This window comes from Temnothorax longispinosus, chromosome 8, assembly GCF_030848805.1.
Source record: "Temnothorax longispinosus isolate EJ_2023e chromosome 8, Tlon_JGU_v1, whole genome shotgun sequence".
Lineage (NCBI taxonomy): Eukaryota > Metazoa > Arthropoda > Insecta > Hymenoptera > Formicidae > Temnothorax > Temnothorax longispinosus.
In genome coordinates, this window is record NC_092365.1 from 7,958,413 (window position 1) to 7,974,642 (window position 16,230).

At 37.6% G+C, this 16,230-nt stretch overlaps 1 protein-coding gene across 1 annotated transcript in view; it reads left to right on the plus strand.

Moving 5' to 3' along the window:
- LOC139817702 (uncharacterized) overlaps window positions 1-16,230 on the plus strand; it is a 214,246-nt gene that overhangs the window by 138,047 nt on the left and 59,969 nt on the right. The gene's annotated exons all lie outside the window — the stretch shown is intronic.

Below are 16,230 nucleotides of genomic sequence, written 5' to 3' on the forward strand. Positions count from 1 at the left end.
CAATCAATCAATCAATCCCTCTTCCTCTCCCTCTCCCTCTTCCTCTCCTTCTCCCTCTCCCCCCCTCTCTCTCTCTCTCTCTCTCTCTCTTTCTCTTTCTCTTTCTCTCTCTTTCTCTCTCTCTCATTCTACCGGTTCCCAAAAAAATTGGTAACAAAAAACTATACAGTTTATAGCACTCCCCGGGAAATTCTACCCCTGTTTTATGTACAATTCTTTAAAATTCGATCAATTATTTCCCGAAAAATTCGTCAAACTTCTGATACCGGTTTCCAAAAAGATCGGTGACGAAAAATTATATACTTACTTTATAGCACTCCCCGAGAAATTTCACCCCTACTTTATGTACAATTCTTTGAGATTCGGTCATTCGGAACCGGTTTCCAAAAAGATCGGTAACAAAAAATAGTACACTTTATAGCACTCCCTGGGAAATTCTACCCCTACTTCATGTATAATTCTTTGAGATTCAATCAATTATTTCCCGAAAAATTGGAAAAATTAAAAAAAACCGGTTTCCAAAAAGATTGGTAACAAAAACTGTACACATCATAACGCTCTCCGAAAAAAAAAAATATATATATATATTCTACCCCTACTTCATATACAATTCTTTAAGATTCGGTCAATTAATTCCCGAAAAATTGAAAAAATTTCGGAACCGGCTTCCAAAAAGATCGGTAACAAATTTATAGCACTCCCCGGAAAATTCTACCTTTGTTTTATCTATAATTCTTTGAGATTCGGTCAATTATTTCCCGAAAAATTAGAAAAACCGGTTTCCAGAAAATTAGTAACAAAAAACTATACACCTTTCCTTTTTATTTTCTTTCTTTTTAATATTTTTATCTTCTCCGTTCATTACTTTCTTTTAAATTTCTCTCTCCTTATTTTTTAAATATCAATAATCTCAAGAACATCATATGTCGAAAGAGCTTTACCACAACACTTTACTCAGTTCGAATAGAAATACTTAAACTTATTATTCACTTTATTTCTTTCCATACTGTTCGCCTAGCCGACAAATATTCATAATAACTTATAAATTGTCTTATGAAAATACGAAATGTCTCGAAATGCAAAGCATTTATATAAAACGTGTCGCCGACAAATGACGTTTCTCATGTACTAAGAAAATCAATACAATCAGTACGAAGTTTGATGCATTGATTTTCCATAAAAACTGTTTGTGAAATTACTAAGCTGACCTGCTATCAATTCACTCTCTTGTCATTATAAGCTTCTGGTTTCACATATTATATGTCATTTTGATTTTTATAAAGAAAGAACCCTTTTACCGATCATCGCCAAATTCAATACCAACCTTCCTTTAATGATACTCTATATAAAATTACATGTATAACTTATACACTTTTCAAGCAGAAATCGGTAACCCTTCCACCGATTTTCTCTAAATTCGAAACAACCTTTCTTTAATGATACTCCATATAAGATGACAAATAAGACAGTATAACTTACACACTTTTTAAGCAAAAATCTTACACATTTTTTAAGCAAAAATCGGCAACCCTTCCACCGATTCTTGAAATTTAATATAATAATATTCTATCCATAAAAATTAGATCGATATCTCAAAATTTGCAAAAATCAGAACAATTACGTAGATTTTTTTTAGACAGAAATCGGTAACCCCTTTATTAGGAAATTCTACCCCTGTTTTATATATGTTACGGGCAATTTGATAAATTGGGAATTATGCATAATGGCCGAGCATTATGCATAATTCCCAATTTGTTTGGTCAATATGATTAATAGAGAAGAATTAATCAAATTGCCTTGTCATTATGCATATTTCCCAATGCTAAATGGTCATTTTGATAAATCATCTCATTTGAGTTGATTTTTCCGGAAATCTTAAGCCCCTTGCACAATAGGCGATAGCGATAGCGACAGCGACAAGGTTGCCAACAAAGCTATACCTTTGTTCGCAACTTTGTCGCTGTCGCTATCGCTATCGCCTATTGTGCAAAGGGCTTGTTAATGACGCGCTTTAAACAGTTAAATACTTTTAAAGCGCGTTATCTAACCTATGTAGGTTAGTAACACGCTTTAAAAGTATTTAACTGTTTAAAGCGCGTCACTAACCTACATAAGTTAGATGACGCGCTTTAAAAGTATTTAACTGTTTAAAGCGCGTCACTAACATACATAGGTTATATGGCGCGTTTTAAAAGTATTTAACTGTTTAAAGCGCGTCACTAACCTATATCTCGCTTCGCGGGGCAGAGCGACACTTTTTTCTGCCAGATTCGGTCGTTTTGTGCAAAAACGCGTCGATTAAGCCTAAGTTCAACAAAATCGGTGAAAAGGCCACTATTCTGCACATTTACCAAATAATTTATTAATTTGTCGATTATAAATTATGTTTAAACACAAAATATAAAATATTTTAGTGCATGAACTCATTGTAAGTAAGAAAGTTGAAATTATAGACAGACTGCCATTCTTTTTAGTTTTAATATGTTAATCACATTTCCCACTTGTCTGTGGGCATTAAGCATAATGACCGGTCAGTTTGATTAATTTGAACATTTTTGCTTTTATTATTCAAATGTCCCGAAAGAAGCGGGAATTATGCATAATGCCCGGCCATTATGCATAATGACCGGATTAATCAAATTGTCCGTAACATATACAATTCTTCAAAATTCAGTCAATTATTTCCCCAAAAATTGGAAAAATTTCGGATACCGGTTTTCAAAAAGATCGGCAACAAAAAATTATATACTTTATGACACTTCCCGGAAAATTCTACCCCTGTTTTATATACAATTCTTTAAGATTCCGTCAATCATTTCCCGAAAAATTGAAGAAATTAGAAAAACCGGTTTCCAGAAGATCGGTAACAAAAAACTATACACCCTATAGCACTTCCCGGGAAATTCTACCCCTATTTCATATACGTTTGGTAAAAATTCGGTCCATTGGTTTCCGAGATCATCGAGGACAAACAATTAAACAGACAAACTCTGTCTCTTTATAATAATAATATAGATATCAACATTTTTAATCTAACAGTTATTCAAGTTATTCAAGAAAATTTTCTTAATAATGTCAACGTTAGATCTGTGGAAGCGCTTATTCGGCAATAAGATTGCACGGTCAAGGAGGCTACTTATTATATTAATTTTATAATTGAACGGATGGTTGGGAAAGTAATTAATATAACGACCTGAAAAAATCGGTTTCCTGTACCAATTAGTGTAGGCAATTGTTAATAAATCAAACAGCACATACAGAAAAATCACTTGCTCCGTTTATTATATTTGCTCGATTTACATAGTTTTACCGCTTGCTTCGTTTCACAAATATTTCGTGCGCTCCATTTATAGCTACGTTTCGACACAATCCGACTCGGCAGTCCCTCTCGAGTACTAAGATATTAATTAATACCGGCAGCCCGATCTCGGTCCCTCGGATCGCGGCAGACCGTTCGGAGTATCTTCTCACACTGTCGCGTTACTCTAAATTGAATCCTGTCGCGTCAATCTCATTCGACAGGTGGAGTCATATATCACGAATCGGCGCCTACAATACATCTACTTATAATACATCAATTCGGCGCCTACAGCTTCGGCCATTCTGACCTTTTAGTTCGTCCTCGAACTATGTCCAATAATTTATTAATAAATACGTTCATGTTTATCTATACAGAGATACTCGTCGTGTTATCTGTTTCCTTACATTCGTCAATTATCTTGATTACAATCTATTTACGCCTAGTCATCGCTTACATTCTCAGGATTAATACCAGTTTCGTTTATTTTTATCCACGGCTTTATTTTGTCCGACGAAAGAATTGTATTCATTGGTTTTGATGTGAGATTATACCCCGGTATGTCCGTCACTACAAATCTATTTTTATTAAAAATTGCCCTAATTTGGTACAGACCTTTATACTTTGGTAGTAATTTCTGATTTATGCCCGGTTTATGCTGCAAAACTCTAACGAGAACAAAATTTCCCTCTTTATATCGCGTCGGCTTTTTATGTTTCCTATCGTATTGCACCTTGTTGTACTCTTGCACGGCTCGGTTCGATATTTGTGCGGAGTCTCGCAGTTCCGCTCTTTCTCGCTCAATATTTACGTCTACTTGCGTTAATTTATCGATTAGTTCTCTCAACTCGTTGTCAGATTTCCGACGCTGATCGTACCCTAACAATAATTTGCTCGGTGTAGTATCGATTGATCTATGGAACGTATTGTTGATGACAAATTGTACAGCTCCTAACTCGCTTTTTCAGTCGGTTGGCTTTTCGCACATTTTCGCTAATGTCGATTTTAAAAAACAATTGACCCTTTCAACCTGCCCGTTTGCCCACGGGGACGAAACTGCTACCATGACGTGTTTAATCTTTCCTTCGCCTAGGAACTGAGCGAAATTCCCCGAAGAAAAGACCGTTCCCCGATCACTTCTAATTCTTTCCAGAATTTCAAATAAATCAAAAAGATTACTTAGAGATTTTATTACCTCTTCCACGTTAGTAGTTTTAGTTGCATAAAGCCAAGTAAATTTGGTGAAAGCATCCACCATCACCAAGATATACTTGTATTTGTATGCGGCGGTTTCCAACGGCTTGAAATGATCAATGTGCAGGGTGTGAAATGGTACAGCCACTTTCTCGACGATCCCTAACTCTCCCTCGGGTTTCCCCTTCCGCCAACGAAAAACTTAAACACTTAACGCAGTTTTCGATATATTGTTTAACACGCAATTTAAGGCATGGAAACCAATAGTGATCTGTAAGTGTATCGTTTTATCTATACCGACGTGTCCCATTTTATCGTGATAGATGCGTATAACGTTATTGATCATATTTTCAGGAACAACGAATAAATTTTTATCTACACTCTTACGAAAAACCAAGCCTTCCATCAACACGAAGTACTTATGCTTCCCTGGTTTCCAGTTCTTCCGCTATTTCTTTGATTCTAGGGTCAGCCAACTGTTTGTACATTAATTCGTCCTCCATCGAGATTATATTTACATTCGCGATAAAACGACTCAGGCAATACACGTGCGCCATTTTACCCGATGCCCTGTGTATTAACTCGAATTTATAATTTTGTAGAGTTAAACTCCACCGCGCTATTCTCGGATTTATGTTGATCTTCTTCATAGCTAATACGAACGAATTACAATCAGTTACGATTCGGAAGTTAACACCTTGCAAATACACGTGAAAACGTTCGACAGCCCTAACAACGGCCAATGTCTCCAGTTCATAACTGTGGTAATTCTTTTCGACGTCCGTGGTAGCACGACTGAAATACGCTATCGGGCCCAGACGGCCATTAGGTTGCTTTTGCAGCAAAATCGCACCGAAACCGTGGCTACTAGCATCCGTATGCAGTTCTGTTTCCGCCGAGGGACTATACATAATACAGGCGACGTCACCAATTCCTCCTTAAGACCCCGAAACGCTTGTACGCATTGCTCGTCAAACGCGAATGACACATCTTTTTTAAGCAGCGCCTGCAGCGGACTAGCCTTCAACGCATAATCTTGAATTTTATCATCAGTTTCTATTCTATCGACTTTCATATTATCTACCTCCGCAAAAGTCTCCAATAAATTGCGTTGATCGCTCAAACTCAGATCTTTGTTTAAACTTTCGACAATAACATCGCGGGGTTCTCTATTTTCAACTATGTTTATAGACAACAGATCCTGCGCGAACTGCTCAAGGTCGTCAACAAGTTCAAACGCGAAACTGCCTTTATGATAGGTTAACTTTAGACCAGAATTATTAATAAACTCTCGCCCAATAATGACGTCGTAGCGCATCGTTTTGTCGTCAACTACTAAAAGAGCAATGTCGAACCATGTATCCCTTATGCTATCAAGCGTAATCTGATCGTACACTTTACCAAAAATCAATATGGGCGACTCGTTGATTCCCTTATAATCACTTTCTTTTTTAACCTTGAGCAACTCGCGATTACCAAATAATTTCTCATATACCGATTTTTTAATTAAATTAACCGGAATACCCGTATCAATCAATGCGCGAATGGCTATTCTATCGTTACATGCTCTACGAATTACAATACATGGCCTCGCTCCGGATTCCACCCCGATCTGCAAGACGTCCTTGCTCGGCCGCAACGGAGTTGTCGATGACGGAGCAGCCATGTGCGCCGCTCGTTCCTCCTCCAAGTGGTTTAACGTGGCTGCTCGGCTGCCCTCCCTTCTCGGGCAACTATTGCTCCTGTGCCCTGTTTGTCCACACCTGAAACAGGTTGCCGCGGCGAATCGACAATCTTTTGACAAATGACCGGGCTTCTTGCAAGTGAAACATTTTATTTCCGACGATGTACTCTGGCCGTCAGTCCTCATGGCAGCGTACTTGGGCGGCTCCCCTCTCTTCATAATAACGTTGTCCTCTGTGATTCGACGCACGTGATCGATAAAATCGGGAACGTTATCGATCCACGTGTTCAATACGAGTCTCCGCACGCCGAAATCCTTTACACCGTCAGCCAAGAGCTCAATTTTCTCTTTTTTCTGACAGCGTTAATAATTGCATGAGATTTAATTTTGCCTCAGCATAGTCGATGAACTTCTCGACGTGAGATTTCCAGACGCGGGCGCTGATTCGCGCTAACGTTGCGGCATAGGACTCTTTTCTCTCGAAATACCGCCTCAATTGGAATTTAAATTCTTCCCAGGTCGACACTGATTCGAGCGGCTGTCGATTATACCAATTCAAAGCGCGCTCCTTTAACTGACTCACGGAAGCAAGCAACAAGACCTCATCGCCAAATTGGTATATCCGCGCGATATTGGCGATTCTCTCCAGCCATCTCAGTACGTTTTCGTCTTCCTTACCCGAGAAAGTTGGAATCAGTTTCTCAGCACACTTCACGCTTTGCCACATATTTGATGCTCCACTTCCGCTTCGCATCAAAATGCTTGCGTCATCTGAATCCCGGCGGGTCAAGCTCACCGGTGGGGACGACGATGTTTGTCGCAAAGCCCGCATCACTGTTTCCACCACCTGTTGAATGTTCGGGATCGTATTAGCATTCGTACGGTCTTGAGGAATCTCTACTCCGGAAAACGGAGTCGAGGTAGATGACTGATCATCTGTCATCTCGCGTCTCTCTATAATCGCTACATTATTCAGGGGTAGGAGGGGCACATTATTATTTTCTTTCAAAAGATCTTTGGAGTTCGCCTCTGGCCATCCTACTGGTTCGTAATGATTCACAACGGTGTCGAAAATGTTTGCACGTGATCCCTTCGTGTCGAGCTTTAAGCGCGCTGCGTGCGCCCGCAGATCATTGATTGATAACGCCTCTATCGTTTCCCGGTTCATCCTACTGACGTCGACAATCAAGAGATCCTTGATTACCGATTATCGTATCCAGGATCGAAACGCTTTGCGGGTCGGAAACACCAGGCTACCAATCAATAACACAGGTGGCACTCCGAATTTCGGTTACTCGCACTTCTGCTGACTCATCGACTCCGAAAGTTCGAGAACATTCCTCACCGCGAACGCACTTCCGGTTCTAGCACGTTCTCAGATGATCAATATCGATATTAGTCCTGATACGTATTAGTCCAAAAAAAACAACTCGATTATATGTTCTTTTAACAACGCCGATTCATCCCACTTCTGATAAACTGTAGGCAATTGTTAATAAATCAAACAGCACATACAGAAAAATGACTTGCTCCGTTTATTATATTCGCTCGATTTACATAGTTTTACCGCTTGCTCCGTTTCACTAATATCTCGTGCGCTCCACTTATAGCTACGTCTCGACACAATCCGACTCGGCAGTCCCTCGCGAGTATTAGGATATTAATTAATACCGGCAGCCCGATCTCGGTCCTTCGGATCGCGGCAGACCGTGCGGAGTATCTTCTCACACTGTCGCGTTACTCTAAATCGGATCCTGTCGCGTCAATCTCATTCGACAGGTGGAGCCATATATCACGAATCGGCGCCTACAATACATCTACTTATAATACATCAATTCGGCGCCTACATTAGTAATTAGCCGGTGTTTCGTGTTCGCCCAAGGAAGCCTTGGGACACGAAGGGTTTGCCGGAGTCCGCATCTGAGAACGTGCTAGAACCGGAAGTGCGTTCGCGGTGAGGAATGTTCTCGAACTTTCGGAGTCGATGAGTCAGCAGAAGTGCGAGTAACCGAAATTCGGAGTGCCACCTGTGTTATTGATTGGTAGCCTGGTGTTTCCGACCCGCAAAGCGTTTCGATCCTGGATACGATAATCAAGGATCTCTTGATTGTCCGCCCTGACAAAGGCGCGAAGCGCGGTCCTGAGATCGGCGAGGAGTGTTGACGAATTTATAGCAATCGTTTCGTTGTTGGTATAATATTTAATTACAGCAGAAATACAAAGTTTTCCTTCATAGGCAGTGTGAGATGTGTGATCTCACCGAGCGGATGGCTTAGAGAGTACCGTGTACGAACTCGCGGTGTCTCGCGGCGAGAAGCCACGTTCAGAGACGAGCGCTTGATTCGACAAGTCGCAGTCGGTGAGGAGAATCACGTTCTCGCTCACTAAGGTCGTCCACTTCCCCGTTGAATACGGCTGGTGGAGCGTATGACCTTCGTTTCGCGCGGCGATCGATCGAGGATGCTGGTCGCGGCGAACGGTTTGTCGACCTATCGGCTCGAGTTCTGTGACGATTCTGCTTCTTCGCGGAGACAATCATTGTCCGGCTTGAGGATGGCTTGGCGGGGACGCCGTGTGCGTTACAGAGGGGGACGAATCGTATCGATCCGTGATCGAACCGCGTTGCGGATTACATGAACGCGTGCGCATGACTCGCATGAGTTCGCATAAATTGAACGGGAGTGAAGAACTATTGGGCGACGCTTCGTGGCAGGGTCGTTGTCTCAGATCGAGATCTTAGCCTCTGCGATCAGGGCCGTTGAAAGAGATACGGCACCCAACAATTCCTCTCTCGCGAACGGAATTTCGATTTCTATCCTCAACAGCCGATCTCCATCTCTAATAACCGTAGTATCTAGAAACGGGAGCAAGCCATTATTTTCAATTTCGTGCGCGAATTTAAGCCGTGGATGGTAGTTATTGAAAACGTCAAGTGTATGACTTAGTTGCAATCTAGGTATTATCGCGAAAATGTCGTTCACATATCTACAAAAAAACAGGCATAGTATCAACTGTGCCGCACAACGTAGAACTACGTCTATTAGAATAGAATATATGGGGCATTCCACGCCAATTCGCAAGGGGTCAAACTTCGACCTTTTTATTTTTGATGGCCGCTCGTTTTTTAACAGGTCTTTACGGGTATTAGACCCCTGTTAAATCGTTTCTATAATAAATGTAGCGTTTCCGAAATAGAGCCTGCGCAAAATGAAGACTGCAAAATTTTCAATGAATTTTTTCGCCTATTAGACAACGTCTAAGAAAAAAAATTCATTGAACATAAAATACGCTATTTAGATCATAGTTTAAAAAAAAAAATTATCCTAAATTTTTATAATAATGATTTTAAACTAATAAAGTAAAAAACACAAAAATTTGAATATTCTAGGGAGTATTAGAAAAATTTTAAGACTAGTTGGAAGTTGCGCAGAATTTTTGGGAATTTTTTATAAATTTTTTTGTGAGGCAGTAGTAATATTTGACTCACAAAAGTGTAGTTAAAAACGCGTTTCAGACAATTCTGAATCGATTTAGATATACTTTTTTACTAAAGCATGATGAAGATCTCGGCATAGCACACGACAATTGCGATGAATAGTGTGGGAAAGGCGAAAAAAATAGATTTATGAGGAAGTTTAATTCAATAAGTACATTTGTTTAAGAACATATTATTTATAATTTTATTATTTTGTGCTCAGTAGAATCATTCGAATATGAGTAATCTTTAACAATTAACTGGTAATTTTTGGTATGACTTGGTATGACGCAGTGGACACGTTAAGTCTGAGGTATTCTTTTTGTTTGATCGTACCGACCTGTCAAAAATTCGGCGGCAATTTCATAATTTTTTTTGTCCCAATACTTAATTGCCGCCGAATTTTTGACAGGTCGGTACGATCAAACAAAAAGAATACCTCAGACTCAACGTGTCCACTGCGTCATACCAAGTCATACCAAAAATTATAAATTAATTGTTAAAGATTACTCATTTTCGAATGATTATACTGAGCACAAAATAATAAAATTATAAGTAATATGTTCTTAAACCAACGTACTTATTGAATTAAACTTCCTCATAAATCTATTTTTTTCGCCTTTCCCACACTATTCATCGCAATTGTCGTGTGCTATGCCGAGATCTTCATCATGCTTTAGTAAAAAAGTATATCTAAATCGATTCAGAATTGTCTGAAACGCGTTTTTAACTACACTTTTGTGAGTCAAATATTACTATTGCCTCACAAAAAAATTTATAAAAAATTCCCAAAAATTCTGCGCAACTTCCAACTAGTCTTAAAATTTTTCTAATACTCCCTAGAATATTCCCTATAAATTTCAAAAAAATAGAAAATGGGATTTTTGAGATATTCAAATTTTTGTGTGTTTTTTTACTTTATTAGTTTAAAATCATTATTATAAAAATTTGGGATAATTTTTTTTTAAACAATGATTTAAATAGCGTATTTTATGTTCAATGAATTTTTTTCTTAGATGTTGTCTAATAGGCGAAAAAATTCATTGAAAATTTTGCAGTCCTCATTTTGCGCAGGCTCTATTTCGGAAACGCTACATTTATTATAGAAACGATTTAACAGGGATCTAATACTCGTAAAGACCTGTTAAAAAACGAGCGGCCATCAAAAATAAAAAGGTCGAAGTTTGACCCCTTGCGAATTGACGTGGAATGCCCCATATATAACTGGAAGAGGCATTTAGCATCGAGTCCGTGATATATCGCCCGTGGAACGATCCTGTGTCCGACATCGTTCGAGAGAGAAACGTTAATTGTAAGAGAGAGAAAGGTAGTGGAGCCTAATCGTTCGCAATGCGCATGCGCCATACATCGTCTGCTACATGGTTATCGATATCTGCGTATGCGCATTGCGGACGATTAGGCTCCACTACCTTTCTCTCTCGCACAATTAACGTTTCTCTCTCGCACGATGTCGGACACAGACTCGATGCACAGTAACAACTGTGCCTGTTTAATTTTTTTTGTTCATAAATTTTTTTTATAAGAAATTTTTCAAATTATTAACATATAATGAATTGATTAATTTGCATATTTGTGTTTCTTTTCTTTAATTTAAAAAATTCTTAAGTTATATATAAGCAAAAAAATATCTTTCTTCCTTTTTTTTTTTTATTTGCGTTGGAGGGGAAAATCTTCGTTAAGCCCCTCTAAAAGTGACAATCTTCTAATTCTTGCCAAGGCAATTACCTTCCGATTTTCTTTTCTAGAGCGACAAGACATCCTGGAGCCCGTACTCCTGGATGTGTGGGATTCAATGGAGATACATCGCATAAAATACTACCATCCATCGCCTACCCACTAAAAACCCCTCCATTTTCTTATCCTTACCTTTTATTTAAGTTTTTTTATATTTTTTAATTTATCTATTTTTCTCTACTTTTAAAAAACTAATTTAATTATCTTTTTTTTTAAGTTATTTTACTTTCAAATTTATATAATTAATTATGTTTACTTACCTTTACTTTTCCATTCCAATCCTTACGATGTACCATCTTTGTCATTGCCCTTTTTTAAATATTACCTTTAATTTCCATTATCATTATATTCAGTTATTATCATTATTGGTTTGTGATATGAGAAATAACTGATATATTTTTTGCATTTAAAATTTTTAATGTGTCTTATGAACACCATATCAATACATGATCCACCCAGTGTTGTAGTTGATGATTTGTCAGATGTAAGATGGATTCCAACTCATTTTTTTAATTTTCGATGATTTTTTTTTAGACAATGATAAAGTAAATAAAACAATTTTTATTAATTCTATTATATTCTTCAGTTTTTTCTACCCCTATTTCATATATAATTCTTTAAAATTACATTGAAAGCTTTCAAAAACACTATAATAAAGTATATTTTTCTTTAATACTTTTCGAGAAAAAGAAAACGTTGCAAGAAAACGTTGCAGTCCTGCACCCGAAGTTACTCCTCACCCTCCGGGAAAGACGTAGTTCTACGTCAAAAATTGGAATTTTAAAGTCAACTACTGTCTCGGGGGGGTGTTAGGCCCCGGTTGCGAGTTGGTCTGAATATCGTTCGAAGGACCAGAGGAGGTGTGTGTCGTCTCCTCGACGCGAAATTAAGCGAAATAAACGAAAGCGAATTTGTTAAGCGACTCACCTTTCGGTCGGCCGTCGTCACGTGGAGGGATTCGTCCGTCCTTAGGCAGGCACATGCAGCAAGCGGGCTAAGAGCACAGGCAGAGCAAGCAGGCAGGCAGAAGCAAGCAGAGCAGAGCGGCGCGGCAAGGCAGCAAGGCAGGCGAGATCGCACTTTCGGATTCAGCCTTCCGTAGGTTCAAGCGTGCACGAGGGAGTGTACATCCCGAAACCGTTTAGCGATGAGCGTGTTACAACGTATTGACGATGAGTGAGTTCGCGAGTGAGTCCTATAATGTGCCGCAAGCGAGCAGTTTGTCCCTTTTGGCGGGTGCCCTCGTAGGGTGTGCGAGGGCAGCATCGATTGGTGAGTCGCGGAAATATCGATATCGATCCGAGATCCGAGCGACCTGCCGACGTTTCGCGCGAGTCACCGAAATATGGTAATGTACCGATAATCTAATCCTAATACTAATACTAATACTAAATTAGCCGGTCTCCATCTCTAATAACCGTAGTATCTAAAAACGGGAGCAAGCCGTTATTTTCAATTTTGTGCGTGAATTTAAGCCGTGGATGGTAGTTATTGAAAACGTCAAGTGTATGATTTAGTTGCAATCTAGGTATTATCGATTAAGCAATTGACATTAAAGCTCAATCAACTCGTAAAATCGTGGAGCGATATTGGCGTTATTGACGATCCTACTTATTACAGGTTAAAATGTACAAACGGCAACCTCCCACGTTGCTATGGGCTCCCGAAGTTTCATAAATCAGGCTTTCCTTTACTTTATTGTAGTTTTTGCAGTGTGTAGTCCAACGTACAACATAGTCAGCTTTTTACATGCTGTCTTGCATGATTCTTTGCGTAGACCTAAATCCTATATCAAAAATAGTTGGTCATTCGCAAGAATGATAGAGAATAAATCGATTAACACCGACCATGTGCTCGTTTCACTGGATGTTACAGCACTTTTTACCAGCATTCCGAAAGATCTAGGTTTAAAGGGCATTGAGGATAGATGGCACAGTATTTCTTAAAAAAACCGAATTCACTTTACCACAGTTTCTCTATGCTATCGACCTAATTTTAAGTTCTACTAGCTTCAGCTTTAATGGCCAAGGTTTATGAACAGATTTTCGATAGCCCTATGGGCTCTCCATTCTCTGCAATCTTAGCAGATATTGTAATGGACAATTTGGAAACATATTGCCTAAATGTACTTGTTTGGCGCACGCCTTTGTAAATAGTTTATTTCTAGCTTCAGTTTACACAATTGCGGTTTAAGTCCAACAAAGTCCATATTGGCACGCAATTTAAAAAATTGAAAAATATGTTTAATAATAATAATTGATATTGTGAAATATTATTAAGCAAGATCTGCTTCGATCGAAAACGGCACTTTTCATTGCTTATGTTATTTTAAGTTTTCTTTTTTTTCTAATTTTGCATAAATACTTAATTTTTTCTAATTGACATTATATAATTTTTATTAAATATTTTTATAAACAGTGAAATTACCTGAAATAATTCGTGAAAAAAACTGTTATATAATATATATCTTATAGTTCTTATAAATAAATATATTAATCTACTTCTCTATCTCTACTATTATATATAAAAGAGAAAAGTTTGTACCATTGTTCGGGGTAATCTTAGAAACTACTGAATCGATTCCAATAATTTTTACACTGGTAGATAGCTTATGTCCTTTTGAGTAACAAACATAGGCTATGTACCATTGTGCTACAACCTAATTTCAAAAAAAATTTGAGATATCTAAAATTTTAAATTCTTTAAAAGAGTCGTACTTAATGACTTTTCCTGTTTAGATTTTCCTAATCAACCAAATCTTAAAGTATTATATATGAAATAGGGGTAGAAAAACTGAGGAATATAATAGAATTCAAAAAATTGCTAATAATAAAAAAGTTACCGATTTCTGTTTAAAAAAATCTATGTGATTGCTCTGATTTCCACAATTATTTTTTATGGATAGAATATATTAAAGGTAGGTTGGTATTGAATTTGGTGAGAATCGGTGAAAGGGTTTCCGATTTTTGCCTAACCGATTTCTGCATGAAAAGTGTATAAGTTATACATGTATTTGGCGAGAATCGGTGAAAGAGTTTCCGATTTTTGACTTACCGATTTCTAATTTTTGCCATTGATTTCTGCTTGAAAAATGTATAAGTTATACATATATATTTATATAGAGTATCATTAAAGGAAGGTTGGTATTGAATTTGGCGATAACCGATAGAAAAGGGTTCTTTCCTAATAAAATTTTGAATTTTTTTTAGAAATCCGCCAATTTGGAGATATTGCGCTATAATTCTATTATATTCTTCAGTCTTTTCTATCTTTATTTCATATATTTTCCAACGTATCGTGATAAATTATCAAAATGACATAATATGTGAAACCATTCATAAAATATATACAGACTAATAAATACGCTTTAAATATATTTAATACGCATAAGTATTAAAGCTTTTTTTATATTAATCTTTATAGAATATAATTGATAAAAGTAGTATTTATTAATGCTTCACCTTGGTGCTTACATAGCAGTTTAGCCTGCCAGACTTTACACAACTATACATTTGTCAAATCCTGTTTCCGGTTTTTACATTTCGCTGTTACGATCCTGCTTATAAACTATTCGAACAATGCTTATATTACGAATTTTATATTTGAACTATTTACTCTTTTCTTTCTCCATTTCTAATCTTATCTATTTCAAACCTTTCATCCATCTATACCCTGCTCCATCGTTACTTAGCATATCAATCATTCTTCCTTTCCAACTCTCCACTTTTTCACATCTCGTACTTACATGTCGCATATCTTCGTTTTCTCTCCCGCATAGTCTACATTTTCTCCATTCCTTATTCATCCAATACATATTCCCTTTTGTCTCATTTCCATACCTCATTCTCGTTATTAGGCTTGTCTTTTCTTTCCCTTTTCTGACCCCATCTTTGATATATCTAGGCAGCCATCCTATTTTGACATCTTTATAATCCTTACACGCTTTTGAGTTTTCAATTTTTTCTGCTCTTTCTCCTGCATATCTACTTCTCTGTCTCTTGACACCATGCAATCAATATCTTCATCTCCTATCCTTATCAGTTCTTCCTCGCTCATGCCGCATCTCTGTATATACTCTCTTCTCTCTTTACTTTCTGTCGACCAATTTTGTATATCTACTCTGCTTTCTTCATCCTTTCTTTCCTTCCAGCATTCTCTTAGAATTACATTTCCGTTATCATTTCTCATTTTCTCTTCATATTTTACTTCATATTTTGCCTTATGTATCTCTTTTGCACTACCTCTACCTCCTTCCTTTCTCTGTATCCCCATATCTCTACTCCATACAACATTATTAATTTTATAATTCTATCGAACAATTAAATAAACTAGCACGCTCGTATAAATATAACAATTGATAAAGGAAAGGCCAATAATCGAGCAATAATGGATGTTAATTTTTATAATTATTAATCACATATATGTAAACAATGGAACGTTTCGACTTCACCGAGTCTTCTTCAGTCGTAGAATAATCGCAATGTAATTCTTAACTAACCATATAAAATTCTTAACCTACAGAGCCACATCACCGTTCGAAGGCTTGACAAATACATACAGGGATATTGTCGTTGCATCTATGAAGTCAAAGGTAAAAACGGAGGTCGTCAGCGAGCAAATTAACATAATTAATTCCTCGTTCGGAGGCGAGAATAAATCGGGTCCGGTCAATAAGAATTGTTGCTTCGTTGTTTTGTCAAGCTTGTGTAGTCAACTTTTTAACAAAAAAATTTTCAGTTCAGATGTATTAGTCTCACTCGATGTAGTGTCGTTGTTCACTAATATTCCTCTGGATCTTGCAATCAAAAGGGTCAGGAACCGGTA